Raw genomic sequence first — 18,476 nt, forward strand, 5'->3', positions numbered from 1 at the left:
AGGTGCTCACCACCATGCCTAGCTAATTTTTGTATTTTTAGTAGGGACACTGTTTCACCATCTTAGCCAGGATAGTCTCGAACTCCTGACCTCAGGTGATTCACCTGCCTCGGCCTCCCAAAGTGCTGGGATTACAGGCGTGAGGCACAGCACCCAGCCTGTATTTATGTATGAATTTATTTATTTAGAGATGGAGTCTTCCTCTGCTTCCCAGGCTGGGGTACAGTGGTATGATCTCGGCTCACTGCAATATCCACCTCCTGGATTCAAGTGATTCTTTTGCCTCAACCTTCTGAGTAGTTGGGACTACAGATGTGTGCCACCGTGCCAGGCTGTTTTTCTATTTTTAGAAGAGACAAGTGTCACCACGTTGGCCAGTCTGGTCTCAAACTCCTGACCTCAGGTGATCCACCCGCCTTGGCCTCCCAAAGTTCTGAGATTACAGGCGTGAGCCACCATGCCTGGCCAAATAATGGTTTTTAATATAATGATTATTGCCAGAAATAAAGGTTATTTCAGAATGATAAAGGGGTCAAATAATCAAGAGGACAAAACTGTAAATGTTCCTGCATCTAATAACAGGGCCTCAAAATACAGGATATGTAAACAGACAGAATTTCAAGGAGAAGAGAACAAACTCATAACAATCACTGTAGCCTTCAACACTCCTTTCTCAGTAATCACTAGAACAAGCAGACAGGAAATCAGCAAGGATAGAGAAGACCTTAACACGATCAACCAACCTGACCTAATTATTATTTATGAAACACTTTACCTAACGGCAGCAGAATACATCTTTCCTATTACAAACTGAACATTCACCTAAACAAACCATGTTTCAGGCCATACACAAACCTCTAAATTTTTTTTTTTTAATTCATCATACCAAGTATGTTCTCTAACCATAATGGAATTAAATTAGAAACCAACAACGAAGATGTCTAGGAAATCCCTAAATGTTTGAAAATTAAACAGTATGTTTTAAAACAAATCACGGGTCAAAGAGTAAGTCGTAATAGAAATTTTACAATATTGTGAACCAAATGAAAATGAAAATAAAACATATATCACAAATTCTAAGATATGTTTTTAAAAGTGCACAAAGGGGCTGGGCGCGGTGGCTCATGCCTGTAATCCCAGCACTTTGGGAGCTGAGGCAGGTCAATCACCTGAGGTAAGGAGTTCCAGACCAGCCTGGACAACATGGTGAAACCCCATCTCTACTAAAAACCCAAAATTAGCTGGGCGTGGTGGTGGGTGCCTGTAATCCCAGCTACTCAGGAGGCTGATGCAGAAGAATCATTTCAACCCAGTAGGTGGAGATTGCAGTGAGCCAAGATCGTGTCACTGCACTCCAGCCTGGGCAACAGAGCAAGATTTTGTCTCAAAAGAAAAAAAAAAAAAAAGCATAAAGGAGCACGATGGTTTAGCCTGGAATCCCAGCACTTTGGGAGGCCAAGGCAGGAGGACTGCTTGAGCCCAAAAGTTCAAGCCCACCCTGGGCAATATAGTGAGACCTCGTCTCTATTTAAAAATAAAGAAAGAAAAATCAAAGAAAATGACGTATATATGCACAAAAGGAGATTATTCAGGAATTTAAAAAGTGAATCCAGGCCGGGCGTGGTGGCTCACACCTGTAATCCCAGCACTTTGGGAGGCTAGGCAGGTGGATCACGAGGTCAGGGGTCCAAGAACTGACTGGCTAACACGGTGAAACCCTGTCTCTACTAAAAATACAAAAACTAGCCAGGCATGATGGCGGGCGCCTGTAGTCCCAGCTACTTGGGAGGCTGAGGCAGGAGAATCGCTTGAACCTGGGAGACGGAGGCTGCACCGAGCCGAGATTGTGCCACTGCACTACAGCCTAGGTGACAGAGCAAGACTTCGTCTCAAAAAAAAAAAAAAAAAAGTGAAAACCTTCATCTATAAAGCTTGAGGTTTAGAAAATAAAACCTGGAGGACATTATGTTAAGTGAAATAGGCCAAGGACAGATAGACAAGTATCACATATTCTCATTCATATATGAGAGATTAAGAAGTTGATGTCATGGAGATAGGCAGTAGAATGATGGTTACCGGGGGCTGGGAAGCAGGTAGGGATGAAGACAAGTTGATTCATGGACATAAAAACTCAGTCAGACGGAATAAGTTTTAGTTTTTGTTTGCACAGTAGGGTGACTACAGTCAACAATAACTTAGTGCATATTTTAAAATAGCTAGAACATTTGTTACGCTCCAATACAAAAAAAAGGATAAACATCTGAGATGATGGATAGCCTAATTAACCTGATTTGATCATTACACATTGTATGAATCTATCAAAATATTACATGTACCCTTATAAATATGTACACTCTACCTTAAGGAAACAGTGAAAAAAGAAGGTGTGGAACAACAGCGACCACAACAAAATCAAAGAGGAAAATCTTTGTGAACTTGGGTTAGTCAGGCCAGGAATCAGCAAACCATGGCCAATCCCCTACCTGTTTTTGTAATAATCTAAAGAATAACAATATAACTGATAATTTGAAAATTATGTAATTCAAACTGCAGTGTTCAAAAAGTTTTATTGGAACAGCTCATTCACTTACATACTGTCTATGACTGCTTTCATTGCTACAATGGCAGAGTTGCAACAGGGACAGCAAGCTTGAAATATTTACTATCTGACCTTTTACAGAAAAAGTCTGGCAAGGTCTGGGTCAGGCAGAGTTGTCAGATGAACACCAAATGTGTAAGAAAAAAATGTGGTAAATCAGACTTCATTAAAATTTAAAACTTATGCTCTGGGAAAAAGACACTGCTAAGACAATGAAACACAAGGCACAGATGGGGAGAAAAGATATGAACATCACACAGCCTAACAAAACACTTATATCCAAAATATATAAAGAACTCTTACTACCCAATAATAAGAAATTGGCCAGCCATGCTGGTTAACGCCTGTAATCCCAGCACTTTGGGAGGCCAAGGCAGGCAGATTGCTTGAGCTCAGGAGTTCAAAACCAGCCTGGGCAACATAGCAAAACCCCATCTCCATTAAAAATACAAAAATTAACCAGACATGGTGGCATGTACCTGTAGTCCCAACTACTTGGGAGGCTGAGGCGGGAGGATTACCTTGAGCCCAGGGTCGAGGGGAATGACAGGCTGCAGCGAGCCAAGATCATGCCACTGCATTCCAGCATGGGTGAAAGGGCGAGACTCTGTCTAAAAAAAAAAAAAAAAAAAAAAAATATATATATATATATATGTAGAATAACAATAAAGAAAGCAACCCAATTAAACATCTTAAATAAAGATTCTGGTATCTTGGCCAGGCATGGCAGCTCATGCCTGTAATCTCAGCACTTCTGGAGGCCGAGGCAGGCGGATCGCTTAAGCCAGGAGTTCAAAATCAGTCTGGGCAGCATATCAAAACCCCATCTCTATAAAAAAAAAAAAAAATGCTAGCCAGCTGTGGTGGTGTGCACTTGCAATCCCAGCTACTTGGGAGGCTGAGAGGTGGGAGGATGGCTTGAGCCCAGAAGGTGGAGGCTGCAGTGAGTGGTGACTGTGCCACTGTTCTCCAGTCTGGGCAACAGAGCAAGACTGTATCTAGGAAAAAGAAAAAAAAAAAAAAAAGATTTCAGTATTTTTCCATAAACAATAATATACAGATGGCAAATAAAAAGATGCACATAAAAAGAGACTCAGAACCATCAGTCATTAGAGACAAGCAAATTAAAAGCAGAAGGAGCTACCACCATATACTTATTAAGGTGGCTAAAAATAAAACAACAAAAACTGACGATGTCAAGTGCCAGGGAGGACACAGGGCAACTAGAACTCTTCACACATTTGCAGGTAAGAATGCAAAATGGTACAGCTACTTTGGAAAACAGTTTTGGCAGTTTCTTATAAACATACAACCCAGAAATCATACTCCTAGGTATTTACTCAAGAGAAACAAGTATTGTGTTCATACAAAAAACATTATGGAAATGTTTAGGGCAGCTTTATTCATAGCTCCCAAAAACTAGAAATAACTGAAATATTCAACTGTTGAGCAGATAAATGCACTGTGATACACTCATGTAAGGGACTGCTACTCAGCAATAAAGAAACTACTGACACAACAACATAGATGAATCACAAATACATTATGTACTGTACAGGTATAAACTATTTTATTAAAAAATTAAGATACCTTTTTAAAAGTCAAACAGGCCAGGCGTGGTGGCTCACGCCTGTAATCTCAGCACTTTGGGAGGCCGAGGCCGGCGGATTACCTGAGGTCAGGAGTTCAAGATCAGCCTGGCCAACATAGTGAGACCCTGTCTCTACCAAAAACATCAAAAGTGAGCCAGGCGTAGTGGCGGGGGCCTGTAATCCCAGCCGCTCAGGAGGCTGAGACAGAAGGATCGCTTGAACCCGCGAGGCAGAGGTTGTGGTGAGCTGAGATCACGCTATTGCGCTCCACCATGGGCAACAAGAGCGAAACTCCATCTCAAAATAAATAAATAAATAAATAAATAAATAAAAGTCCAACAGTACATGAAAAAATAATGTGATCAAGAGAGGTGCGCTGCAAGAATGTAAGGGTGAATCAATATAATATCTACTAATATGATTCTATGAATATACACTACTATAATTAATATGTAGCAACCAGGAGGAAAACTATATGATCATCTTAAAAGATGCTAAGGTGACATTTGACAAAATATAATAGCCGTATCTGATTTAAAAAAAAAAAAAACTTACAAAAACAATTGAAACAGGCGAATACACTCAAACATTAAAGGCCTCAAACCAACAGCTAACCATTACATATCTGCATCAGCTCCGCTGAACTGGGACAGCACTAGATGCCTATCATTATAACTATCACGTGACACTGTGGTGGAGGTGGTGGTAGGGAATGTAATGTTTTTCCCTTTTTTTTTTTTTTTATTACCCAGGTTCCCATCAATGGTAGAGGCAATGTAATTTGAAGAGAAGAAGGAGATATAATAAGAATATCAGATGTGTACATGATTCATGTTTGCAGTTGATACAACTTTATTCCTAAAGTTATTCCAATCAAAGCAAAAGCTACAAGAAACAATTAGAAAAAAAGAATAGGTGGCTGAATTCAAAATTAAGTCTTTAATGAGTTTTCAACTAGAAGCCCCCTAGGAGAGCAGGTATTTTTATAGACAAATTAAAGATAAAATGAGATTTCATGGTATAGGTGAAAATATTTAGCAAATAAATTATACTTCGCCCAATTCTGTAAAAAGTATGTACATACACATGTGCTGGGTACAGTGGCTCACGCCTGTAATCCCAACACTTTGGGAGGCTGAGGCTGGCAGATTGCCTGAGCTCAGGAGTTCGACATTGCCTGGGCAACATGGTGAAACCCCATCTCTACTAAAAAATACAAAATATTAGCTGGGCGTGGCAGCGAGCACCTGCAGTCCCAGCTACTCGGGAGGCTGAGGCAGGAGAATTGCTTGAACCCGCGAGGCAGAGGTTGCAGTGAGCCAAGATCGCACCACTGGGTGGCCTGGGTAACAGAGTGAGACTCCTGCTCAAAAGAAAGAAAGAAAAAAAAAGTATGTATGTACACATGTTCACCTAAAGATGGTTACCTAATGAAAGGAACCAAAATATTAATGTTCTGAGTTTTCTGAATTTTCTACATTACTTTCCTGATAACGAGAAAAAGCAAAAATAAAATTTAAAGGTTTTACTAGATTTCCAGAAGCATTATTTATGAAAGTCAAAGCTTTTTTCCTAAACTAATTATCAAAATCACAGACTAATGAATGTCAAGAGCTCAAAAATGGGGTGAAAAGACTATGGCCAGCCACAGCCTGTTTTTGTAAATAAAGTTTTATTAGAACACAGCCACACTCATTTGTTTACTTATTGTTTATGGCTGCTTTCATCCTACAAGGGCAGAGCTGAGCAGCTGTGACAGAGCCAGGTGGCCTGTAAAACCTAAAACATTTACTAATTGGTACCCTAAGAACAAGTCTGCCAATCCCCTGACCATTAGATAATCTACTCCATCCTACACTGTACAGGTGAGTAAACTGAGGTCCACAGAAGAATGGCTTCTCTATGGTCCAAACTCAAGTTAAGTAAGAGGCAATGAAGACTCCATTTCCATGGTACTTTCTGCCACTTGGCCAGGAAACTCTCAAAACAGACATCCTGCTGTTTGGGAGGTAAACCTCAGAGTCTCCTATCACATCGCAAGTGAGTGTATTTGCCAATAAATTCACGAGAAGAGGACTTTGGGCCTAGTAACTATCCAACACCTGCTAAAGGTTTGAGTAAACCTTAGTAGATTCTAGAAAAAGTTACTTTGAAAACCACATAGGCCAGGTGCAGTGGCTCACGCCTGTAATCCCAGCACTTTGGGAGGCCCAGGCGGGCGGACTACCTGAGTTTAGGAGTTTGAGACCAGTCTGGCCAACATGGTGAAACCCTGTCTCTACTAAAAACACAAAAAAATAAGCTGGGCATGGTGGCATGCGCCTGTAATCCAAGCTATTCGGGAGGCTGAGGCAGGAGAACTGCTTGAACCAGGGAGGTGGAGGTTGCAGTGAGCCGAGATCACACCACTGTATTCCAGCCTAGGTGACAGAGTGAGACTCCACTTCAAAAAAACAAAACAAAAAAACACATAAGCACAGACTAGGGAAGGTTTAAAAACAAACAGATGCTGAGAGTATAATCTGGTTCAGTCTTCTAAATGGCACACACTGTAACCCAACAATCCAATCCCACTCCTAGAAACCTACCCTATAGAAACACCAGCTTAAGTGACTGAAGATACTTCTCTAGCACATTTAGGACAGCGCTGTCTGTAAAAGCAAAAAGGGCCTGAATTCTAGGCAAATAAATATTATCAGCAAATGCAGTTATGTGTTAATAAAGAAGGGGGTGCTTCACGTCTTTACCTTACAGAGGGTCCTAACCTTCTAAGCATGTAAATTTGTGACCCTTGCCATAAACAATCTCCACTGTTAGGTTTCTTCCAAGACACAGAATATTCACAACTCACGCCATGAAGGCAGTGAAGGACAACTAGCATACCTGGAAGAAGGTAATCTTCCCAGTTTACAGAGGATCAGAGATCCAATGCATTTCACCTGGATAATTCAGACTCAAAAGTTCAAATATGTATATGAAATTATAGTAAAGCCACTTAAAACTTTTTATTCTTTGCACAGCACTTTGAAAGCACAGTACTGTCATAAGGTGGAGAAATGAGTAACTTACTGAATGAGACTTTCAGAAGTGGGTGAAATAATTTTGAAGTCTACAGAAACGGGGAAAAGTGCACTTTCTTTCTGTCTACTTGTTCTCTTGATTACTGTGAGAAGAGTGTTGAAGTCTACAATATTGTTAAAGATGTGCCTGGTTCTCCTTGGAGTTCTATGAGTCCTCATGTATTTTGAGGCTCTGTTATTAAGTTCATAAACCTTTAGGAAGGATTGTTTTAGGATGGGCTGTTATTCACTGTTTTAAGTGTTGGACCACTTCTTGGTCCAAGGACAAGAGAAATTCCACACAGATTAATATATGCATTTCTGAAATACTTTTTAACTCCCATAAATAGAATATACACAACAGACCTCAAAAGAGGCACTATGAACATTCTGAAATCAAGCAAAAAGCCATATTTCTAGTAAATATATAAATTGCACCTACTGAACGTTGCCATTTGGTATGAATCACATGGCCATGCCGTTTCCCAAGTGTGTGAATTACAGAACATATCCATGAGTAGAGAGGAGTCTCAGAATAACTTTCTTAGCAAATCTCAGGGGGTTCCATAGATAAATAATTTGACCAGTGACTCCTGAAAAAGAGGTTTTATATAGGAGAATCCAGACACACTAGGACATACTAACATCTCACAATTCAGTTTGCATATCAACATTTACACTTTTATAACACTGAAATTCTCTGTGTTATCAAATTTAATTTCTCAACCAAAAGTCTCTGAATTCTAATCCTTCCTTCCCTTCTGGCCTACATATATGACTCTTAGCTTAATTTTACCAGGACTGTGGCAGATTTTCTAATTATGTGTTAACTGACTGCCTCTTCACCCTACCACAAAGAACAACAAATAATGGAAAGTCATCTCACACGTGACCCCAAATCTTATTGCAGAAATGCGATACCATCACATACACAAATAATGCGGGGCCCAGAGTCTCCACAAAGGAGGACCTCACTCAGCCAGATCGTTGGGGCTACCCAAGCTGTGCAGGATTTAGGGCAAATACAATGCTAGAAAAAAAAGAGATGTTAGGTAAATTCTCACTGTCTAACAGAGGCACACTGCCTACAATGAGTCCAGGGGAACTTTCTGCAATGATATGAAATGTCCCAAATGCTCTACATTTGTGTGGTGCAATACACGTGAATACAGAGCACTCGAAATGAACGTATAATAGTTAGTGCCACTGGAGAAAGCGAAGTTTTCATTTTACTTAATCTTTTTTTTTTTTTTTTTTTTTTGAGACGGAGTCTTGCTCTGTCACCCAGGCTGGAGTGCAGTGGCGGGATCTCAGCTCACTGCAAGCTCCACCTCCCAGGTTTACGCCATTCTCCTGCCTCAGCCTCCCGAGTAGCTGGGACTACAGGCGCCCGCCACCTCGCCCGGCTAGTTTTTTGTATTTTTTTTAGTAGTGACGGGGTTTCACCATGTTAGCCAGGATGGTCTCGATCTCCTGACCTCGTGATCCGCCTGTCTCGGCCTCCCAAAGTGCTGGGATTACAGGTAAATGGTTGTGGCGAAGAACGTTACAAAGAAAGGAAACACCACTTGCAAAGACCTTGTGGTAAGAGGAACTACAGGCTGAAGGAATTGAAAGGCTCATTTACCATATAACCTGAGGACAGAGAGTTAAGAGAGAGAGTGGAAAGAAGCAGAAGCAGAACCACAAAGAGTCTTGAAGGCCTCAATAAGGATTTGGTTTTCTCTGAAAAGTAATGGGATGCTGCTGAGGAGGGGTTTAAGTAGTAATGGGCATGCGAAGGAACAATCAATGTCAGTGTCCAGAATGAATTGGAGGTGGGCCATACACTCTAAGAAGACTACTTGGGAGGCCGGGCACAGTGGCTCAGGCCTGTAATCCCAGCACTCTGGGAGGCCGAGGCAGGTGGATCATCTAAGGTCAGGAGTTTGAGACCAGTATGGCCAACATGGTAAAACCACATCTCTACTAAAAACACAAAAATTAGCCGGGTGTCGTGGCGGACACCTGTAATCCCAATTACTCAGGAGGCTGAAGTAGGAAAATGGCTTGAACCCGGGAGACGGAAGTTGCAGTGAGCCGAGATCGCGCCATTGCACTCCAGCCTGGGTGACAAGAGCGAAACTCCGACCTAAAAATAAAACCAAAAAAACAACAAAACAAAACAAAACAAAAAAAACTACTTGTAAGCTTCCTGCAGTAGTCCAGACCAGAAATGATGGTAGTCTGGGAAAACGAGGTAAAAATGAAGATGTGGAAAGGTGGACAGACAGGAGATTTTTAGGTTAAAATGACAGAACCCATGTGACCAATCCAGCTAGTCCAGTGGGTGATTTGGATCTAGTTTAAAGCAACCATTCTCCCAAACCAGAGTCTCTGGCCCTAATTAAATACCTTTATGGGGGGCAGGAGCAGAACTCTGACAAATTTTACCAGGGTATAGGGCAGAGGACATGGATAGGGCAGAGGGGAGATATAAAGGGTTACCCACCCTCTCCCTCCCCCAGATTCCCAGCCTATATAACTGGGTGGATGAGGGTATCATTCAGTGAGATATTCCTATCTCACTGAATAGGTACAGACAGTCCCTGACTTACAATGGTTTCACTTAACATTTTTCAACTTTACAATAGTGCAAAGGTGACAGGCATTCAGCAGAAACTGTACTTTGAGGACCTACACAACCATTCTGTTTTTCACTATCAGCACAGCAATAAATGACATGAGGTATTCAACATTTTATAATATAGGTTTATGTTAGATGATTTTGCCCAACTGTAGGCTAATGTAAGTGTTCTGGGGATGTGTAAGGAAGGTAGGCTAGGCTAAGCTATGATATTCGGTAGATGGGGTGTATTAAATGCATTTTCAACTTCTGATACTTTCAGCTTACAATGGGTTTATCGGAAGGTAATTACATCGTTAAGTTGAGGAGCATCTACACAAGTTAGGTGGGCTAAGATCCTGGGTTCAGAGTTGAAAAAGCTGAGTTTCAGGGGCCTTGATTTTAAATAAGCAGTTGGATGTATTAACCTGAAACTTAAAGGGCAGGTCTGGACTGGAGGTAAAAGATTGAGAATCACTGCCATATAGACAGTTGTAGCTATGGGCTTACAAGAGATTGCCTGAGCAGAAAATTGAGAGAAGATGGCCTTTGAGGAACACCAGCAATGAATAACAAAGTAGAGGAGGGTGAGTCTGCAAAAGAGAGGTCTGAGTCAAACCAGGAGCTAGGCATCCAAGAACACATGTAAGTTCAATTAAGTTGACGGACAGGTTTCAGTGGGATGATGGGACAGAAATCAGACTGCAGTAGGTTAAGGGGTGAGTAGGTGGTAAGCAAATGGAAGACAATAAATATAGACAACTCATATCAAATTTCCTGCTGTAAAGTGGGAAGGGAAAAGGTGACAGCTGTGAGGGTGGCGGAAGGGTTTATTTTAAGATAGAGAAGCTTGATTACATTAAGAAGGAGCAGATGAATATACAGATAGGGTCTGAAGTATTAGTAGAAGGACTAGCCTTAAAAGGAGAGACCATGGGGAAAAGGAAGAGAAAGAAGCCAAACTAAATGACCTTTAAGATGCCTTCTGACTCTAGAATCTCATGACCTACAAGTCCCTTTAGATAGGGCTTTTGCATATATGCATAAATCTGTGCAAACTGATTCAAAAATTCCGGTACAAAGAGATCAGTCAAGCACATCTTTCGCCCCCAGTGACGCAGTTAATGTCCTCAGGTTTATAACCAGTGTAATCTCTGGGCAGGACTCATCCCTTGAGAGCTTTTAGCTCAAGGCAGACTGCAATACAGCACTCAACCAGCTCTCTCTCTCCTCGCCAAACCCATCCTACCCAGCGATCTTAAAGCCTAAAGAGGAAGTAAATTTAAAACCCTGAAACTACAGCATATCCTGCTGCATTGGAAGCGACTGTCATCCATAAAAACAAAACGTGACAGCCCAAATCCATCCTCACTCCAAGCTAAAGCAAATTCCCGCCTGACCCGACAGTTGACAGGTCCCCCCAGATGGCAGGGCTCTAACACTAAAAGTCATTGGCACCCCCTCCTCTTTCCCAACGACCTTTAATTTGTGAAGAGCCAGACATGGGTTGCTGATGATCCTTCCTACACCGCTCGCCCCGAATGCAGCAGACGTGCTCCCGGCAGTTACTCCGGCGCCCCCTAATAAGCCCTCGCAAGGGGGTGCGGAAAGACCCCCAGGGCCAGTCAGAAGGGGCTTCGGCGACCGCGACCCTGCGGCTATGTGGAGGACGAGGGAAACAAGCCCCAAGGGACGGGAGAGGACGACAGGAGGCGCAGCAGACGCGGGTAACGAGGGGGTCATCTCCCCTCGAGGGGGGTGGAGTTGTTGAGGAGGGCTAATCCTCTGCCACCGCTCCCCTGCTACCCTCGAGTCCCGCTCTGGCCTCGCGCCCCATTGCTCGGATTCACTCCCACTCCCCTGGGGCCGCCTGGACCCCCGCAGTGGCCGCAAGCCCGGCGCCCCTGCTTCGAGCCTGGGCTCCCAGACCGGCACTCACCCGGCCCGGATCTTCGCCAACACGTCCGGTTAGGCGGCTGCAGCTCTGCGTTCGGCAAAGCCCGCCCCCGCCGCGCGCGCGCGCCCCCGCCGCCCGGCCTCGCGCAGGCGTGCAGCCGCGGTGAGGACGCGTGCGTCCCCGGCCGCGTCCCCGGAGTCCTCGCTCCGCAGGGCGCGCGCGCGGGGCGGGCAGAGGGGCGGCGCCATTTTGGCTGGAGCTGCGGGGCGGCGGCAGGTTAGTCCGTTTCCAGCGTGCGCGTCCGTCCGTTGCTCGCTCGAGGGCTGCTCCTGCGAGTCTCATGCCCCCTGGCCGTTTGCGCCGGGTTTTGCTAATTTGGTGACCCCACCCGCGCCCCCCCCCCAAAAAAAAAAACTCTCGGCTGACCATGATGCCGGCTCACACCTGTAATTCCAGCACTTTGAGAGGCCAAGGCGAGAGGATCGCTTGAGCTCAGGAATTTCAGATAAACCTGGGAAACATGGTAAAACCCTGTCCGCCTGTAGTCCCAGCTACTTGGGAGGCTGAGGTGGGAGAGTCATTTAAGCCCAGGAGGTTGAGGCTGCAGTGAGTCGTGATTGTGCCACTGCACTTCAGCCTGGGGTGACAGAGTGAGACACTGTCTCAAAAAAAAAAAAAAAAAGAAGAAGACCGGGCACTGTGGCTCACGCCTGTAATCCCAGCACTCTGGGAGGCCGAGGCGGGTGGATCACGAGATTAGGAGGTCGAGATCATCATGGCCAACGTGGTGAAACCCCGTCTCTACTAAAAATACAAAAATTAGCTGGGCGTGGTGGCGCACTCCTGTAATCCCAGCTACTTGGGAGGTTGAGGCAGGAGAATCGCTTGAACCCGGAAGGCGGAGGTTGCAGTGAGCCGAGATGGAGCCACTGCACTCCAGCCTGGGTGACAGAGTGAGACTCTGTCTCAAAAAAAACAGAAAAACACCTCATGTTAGTTTAATTTTCATTTCTTTGATGACTTGTTATTTTTCCAATATTCACTAGTATTTTTATTTCATCTATTAGAAATGATATATTCATGTCCTACTGACTTCGAAGGCAAAGACAGAAAGTTGTTTGACCAGCAACTGTGAAGGTTATTTGTTTGAATGGAGTCATCATAACCTAAAAAAAAGGTGAAATAATAAAGGTAAGATTTTTTACTTAGCATTGTTTGTTCCTACAGAAGGAATGCTGGAGCTGATAATTATGAGAATTTATCCTTCCATCCCTCATAGCCTAAGAATATTCATTATTTTCCAAGATCTGCACTGAGCCTGTAAACCAAAATGTATCTGAGACAGGTCTCAATCAATTTACAAGTTTATTTTGCCAAAATTAAGGACGCTCACCTGGGAGATAGGCCGGTGCCTTTTTCCAAAAGTGATTTTGAGGGAATTGTTTTTTTGTTTGTTTGTTTGTTTGTTTGTTTTTGAGACAGAGTCTCACTCTGTTGCCCAGGGTGGAGTGCAGTGGTACAATCTTGGCTCACTGCAACCTCCGCCTCCCAAATTCAAGCAATTCTCATGCCTCAGCTTCCCAAGTAGCTGGGATTAGCAGGCATGTGCCACCACTCCTGGTTAATTTTCATATTTTTAGTAGAGACGGGGTTTTACCATGTTAGCCAGGTTGGTCTCCAACTCCTGACCTCAGGTGATCCGCCCACCTCAGCCTCCCAAAGTGCTGGGATTACAGGGGTGAGCCACCATGCCCAGCCATGATGTTAATACACAGGGTTAGGCAGCCTGGCAAGTGCATTGTGGCCCCCACTGAAGGATCATCTGGTTTCCATAGCAACAGTCCTTCCTTTCCACGGAGGATTCTATCATCTCTCCTGCCCACTCAGGCGTTCTAGAATGAATTGATTTTTCTGACTATAGGTGTTTGTCCTTGATCCTGCAAAGAGAAAAGACATATTCATTTAAAACAAACACTCCACCCCACCCCGCAGCTGACTGCAGCTAGAATACTGCATTGCATCAGCCGGTCTTCCTTTCACTTTAAAATTCCATGTCCTTTCTCCATTTTGCTCTGTTCTCTAGCTTTATCCATCATTGTAGAAAACAAGTTTCTCTGACAGTAAACAAACAGATGGCAACTCCATCATCCTAAAACTGGCTGTGACAGGGCTGTAAAATTAAGTGTCCATGGGGCTCCCAGAAAGCCTAGGCTTGCATGGCATGTGTGGCTGACCTGTGAGTTACAGTTGGAGGGGCAAGAGGAGGCTTTCTATACACAGATGGCTCCCCATACAGTGTCACAGTCTCTGAAGTGTTGCCTTTTGAGGTTTGTTTTCTTAGGTTAGTTAGGAGAATACTAACTGCTGTCCTGTCGGTATTCTCCTAAATTGCCACTACTCCTGGGAAGGGTAATACATTAGGAAGAGATGTTACCAGAAAAGGGCAGAGTGAATCTGGGGCAGCAAAAACATTTGTTACTTATCGACTATCGCTGCAAGGATTACTCAGAGGGTGATGCAGAATCAGCACCCCTCTATTTCTAAGATGACCTTGAATGTCAGAGCAAGGCACAAACAGGATGCAGAGACATGTGGAGTATCTGGAGCAATGTCTTACAATCCTTCCCCTCCTGCTGGATGCTAAGGACCTGAAGGACAGGAGCTATGTTTGCCTGCAATTTATTTGGCAGGCCCTGCAGGGCTGTACAAATGATTCTATTTAATTTTTACTACTTGTGAGAAGGCACGGAGGGCTTTGAGAGGGCACAGAGGGCCTCTTATAATGGGTAGATACGCACATTAGCTGATACACTGGAAATTTTCCAGCAGGCATATCCTTCCAAGATGATAAATATTCTTCCTTGTTGGAGAAATTGAAGACATTTGTACTTGCAGTCTAGCTTACCTAGTAAAACAAGACAAATTAACCAGTGAGATGGAGAAACACGTTTGCATTATTTTCCAACCTTGAAAATAATGTCAGATTATTGGACTGAGAGCCAATGTCATTTTCTCGATCAGGTAATTATTTGGACAAAATCTCTTTGATTTCTAGGTTCAAATTCAAGGTGCCAAAAAAAAAAAAAAAAGGAAAAAAAAAAAAAGATGGAAACTAGGCCAGGCGTGGTGGCTCACCTCTGTAATCCCAGCATTTTGGGAGAACAAGGCAGGTGGATCACCTGAGGTCAAGAGTTCGAGACCAACCTGAACAACACAGCAAAACCCTGTCTCTACTAAAAATACAAAAATTAGCTGGGCGTAGTGGTGGGCACCTGTAATATCAGCGACTTGGGAGGCTGAGACAGGAGAATCGTTGGAACCTGGGAGGCGGAGTTTGCAGTGAGCCGAGATCATGCCATTGCACTCCAGCCTGGGTGACAGAGTGAGACTGCATCTCAAAAACAAACGAACAAAAACAAATAAGGAAACTGGGCTCAGAGATATGAAGGTACACAGGTGACGGGCAGATAGGGACAAAGAAGAGAACCTAACCCTCTGGACTCCCCAAGCCATTCTAATATTTGTTTTTGTACGTTAGTAACTTCTGCAAGTTAGTAGATCAGAACTCAACTAGTTTCCTGTATTTCCTCATAACCTCTCTGACCCACCCATGATTTAGCTAACATCTGATTTGGTCAAGGAAGCAGCCTGGTCCTCAGGTTCAGTGTGAGACTTCATGAAATTGACGTGAATTTTTTTTTTTTTTTTTTTGACACAGGGTCTGGCTCTGTTGCCCAGCCTGGAGTGCAGTGGCACAGTCTCGGCTCACTGCAACCTCCGCCTCCCGGGTTCAAGCGATTCTCCCACCTCAGCCTCCTGAGTAGCTGGGATTACAGGCGCCCCCCACCACACCCGGCTAACTTTTGTATTTTTAGTAGAGATGGGGTTTCACCATATTGGCCAGGCTGGTCTGGAACTCCTGACCTTAGGTGATCCGCCCGCCTTGGCCTCCCAAAGTGCTTGGATTACAGGCATGAGCCACCCCGCCCAGCTGGCGTTAATTTTTTCTTCTGTCCCTAGTTCATCTTCAGGTCACTGTCTGATTTTATTAGTTCTCAAATTTAAATCACTATGCATGCTCAGCTCTTCTAGTTATTTCCCTTCTTTTCTCATGCTGGGGAAAAAAAAAACCCGATTTATTCTAATTAACTGTGAGAAAAGAAAGAGAACAAATCCTATCATTCCCTATTGTCTTACACAAATATGAAGAGAGATATGATAGTGGAGAAAATAAAAGCGAAAGGGAATCCATTCGACAGAATCTTTCTCCTCCCAGGGTGCTTGAAGTTAGATATTCTGAGATTCCAGTGGAGGAACAGTATGGTGGAAACATTGAAGTTCAACAAGGCTGAATTTAGGGCATATTTTATTCAGATTCTACCATATATAGTGTCTAAAATGAAACAACGCTGGGGAATGACAAGGTTGTCGAAGATACAAGTTGCCTTTATTAAAGACAAATATTTAATAAAAATAATCACAATTCGCTTTCAAATCTGAAGAAAATACTGAGTTTTCCAGGCTACACATAAATAAAACTGCCAACGATGACAATTCCAGCAACTAGGAAAACAAGTACGCCTACAAAGAAAAGTGAGAAAATTCATGGAGAATTTGAACTCAGAACCAACTCCTCAGAGCTGATCTTTTCTGGGGGAAGCCAGGGCACGCGCCGGGTGCTCTTAACGGCAAGGCCATGTTTAAGAGAGTCTGGAGGCCAGGCGCGGTGGCTCACGCCTATAATCCCAGCACTTTGGGAAGCTGAGGCATGTGGATCACAAGGTCAGGAGATCGAGACCATCCTGGCTAACACAGTGAAACCCCGTCTCCACTAAAAAACACAAAAAATTAGCCGGGCATGGTGGCGGGTGCCTGTGGTCCTAGCTACTCGGGAGGCTGAGGCAGGAGAATGGCGTGAACCCGGGAGGCGGAGCTTGCAGTGAGCCGAGATAGTGCCACTGCACCGCAGCCTGGGCGACAGAGCGAGACTCCATCTCAAAAAAGAAAAAAAAAAAAAAGTCTGGAAGCACAGAGCAAAATGGACATTCGAGGGCAAACAACTGCTGGCAAAGGGATAACAAAAAACTTCACCTTCAAAAAATAAATCCTTTTTTTTTGAGACACAGTTTCTCTCTGGTCACCCAGGCTGAAGTACAATGGCACAACCTCCGCTCACTGCTACCTCCACCTCCTGGGTTCAAGCGATTCTCCAGCCTCAGCCTCCTGAGTAGCTGGAATTACAGGCACCTGCCACCATGCCCAGCTAATTTTTGTATTTTTAGTACAGATGGGGTTTCACCATGTTGGCCAGGCTGGTCTTGAACTCATGACCTCAGGTGATCTGCCCGCCTCGGCCTCCCAAAGTGCTGTGATTACAGGTGTGAGCCACTGCACCCGGTCAGCTCATTTCTTTTTTTTTTTTTTTTTTTTTTTGAGACGGAGTCTGGCTCTGTCGCCCAGGCTAGAGTGCAGTGGCCGGATCTCAGCTCACTGCAAGCTCCGCCTCCCGGGTTTACACCATTCTCCTGCCTCAGCCTCCAGAGTAGCTGGGGCTACAGGCGCCCGCCACCTCGCCCGGCTAGTTTTTTGTATTTTTAGTAGGGACGAGGTTTCACCGTGTTAGCCAGGATGGTCTCGATCTCCTGACCTCGTGATCCGCCCGTCTCGGCCTCCCAAAGTGCTGGGATTACAGGCTTGAGCCACCGCGCCCGGCCAGCTCATTTCTTTATAGTGCTGCATAATATTCCACTGTCTGGATGTACCACAGTTTATTTATCCATTCACCCATTGAAGGACATTTTGGTTCCTTTCCAGTTTTGGTAATTATGAATAAGCTGCTATAAACATCCATGTGCAGATTTTTGTGTGGACATGTTTTACTTATACCCAATTCTTACTCAGCTCCTTTGGGTAAGAGTATGTTTAATTTTGTAAGAGACAGCAAACTGTCTTCAAGAGTGGCTGTTCCATTTTGCAATGAATGAGAGTTCCTGTTGCTCTATAAAAATCCACTGTTTGAAAGAGCTGGCCAGACAAGGTGGCTCAAGCTGTAATCCTAGCACCTTGGGAGGCTGAGGTTGGAGGATCGCTTGAGTCCAGGAGTTCAGTATCAGACTGGGCAATGTGGTGAAACCCTGTCTACAAAAAATACAAAAATTAGCCAGGCATGGTGGTACATGCCTGTAGTCCTAGCTATTGGGGACGCTGAGGTGGGAGGATTGCTTGAGTCTGGGGAAGCAGAGGTTGGAGTGAGCCAAGATCGTACTACTGTGCTGCAGCTTGGGTAACAGCGAGACCCTGTCTCAAATAAAAATAAAAATAAACCAAAATGGTAACAGTGATTATATTTGGATGGTAGGATGATGGGTGATTATTTGTTTTTCCTCCTTTTCCTCCCCTGACTCGTTTTCTTGTCTCTCTCCCTCTGTCTCTCTGGTGAGGGGAGTGTCTTTTTTCCCATGTACTTTAACAAATGACTATGTATAATTTTTTTGTTTTTTGAGACCGAATTTCACTCTTGTTACCCAGGCTGGAGTGCAATGGTGAGATCTTGGCTCACCGCAACCTCCGCCTCCCAGGTTCAAGCGATTCTCCTGTCTCAGTCTCCCGAGTAGCTGGGATTACAGGCATGTGCCACCACGCCTGGCTAAATCTGTATTTTTAGTAGAGATGGGTTTCTCCATGTTTGTCAGACTGGTCTCGAACTCCCGATCTCAGGTGATCC

General features: G+C 44.2%; 1 protein-coding gene across 5 annotated transcripts in view; it reads left to right on the forward strand.

Moving 5' to 3' along the window:
• Positions 1-11,902: 11,902 nt before the first annotated feature.
• Positions 11,903-18,476, forward strand: part of LOC117087100 (ADP-ribosylation factor 2-like) — a 45,328-nt gene continuing 38,754 nt past the window's right edge. For 3 of the 5 annotated variants that reach the window (XM_033217274.1, XM_033217360.1, XM_033216952.1), the window contains exons 1-2: positions 11,903-12,028; positions 12,820-12,943. The gene's annotated coding sequence lies outside the window, so the exon portion shown is untranslated. Of the gene's footprint in view, positions 12,276-12,819; positions 12,944-18,476 lie in introns of all 5 variants that reach the window. The other 2 variants (XM_033217031.1, XM_033217192.1) reach the window with 2 other exon arrangements.

Source organism: Trachypithecus francoisi, unplaced genomic scaffold, assembly GCF_009764315.1.
Source record: "Trachypithecus francoisi isolate TF-2019V2 unplaced genomic scaffold, Tfra_2.0 Contig00057_ERROPOS647011, whole genome shotgun sequence".
NCBI lineage: Eukaryota > Metazoa > Chordata > Mammalia > Primates > Cercopithecidae > Trachypithecus > Trachypithecus francoisi.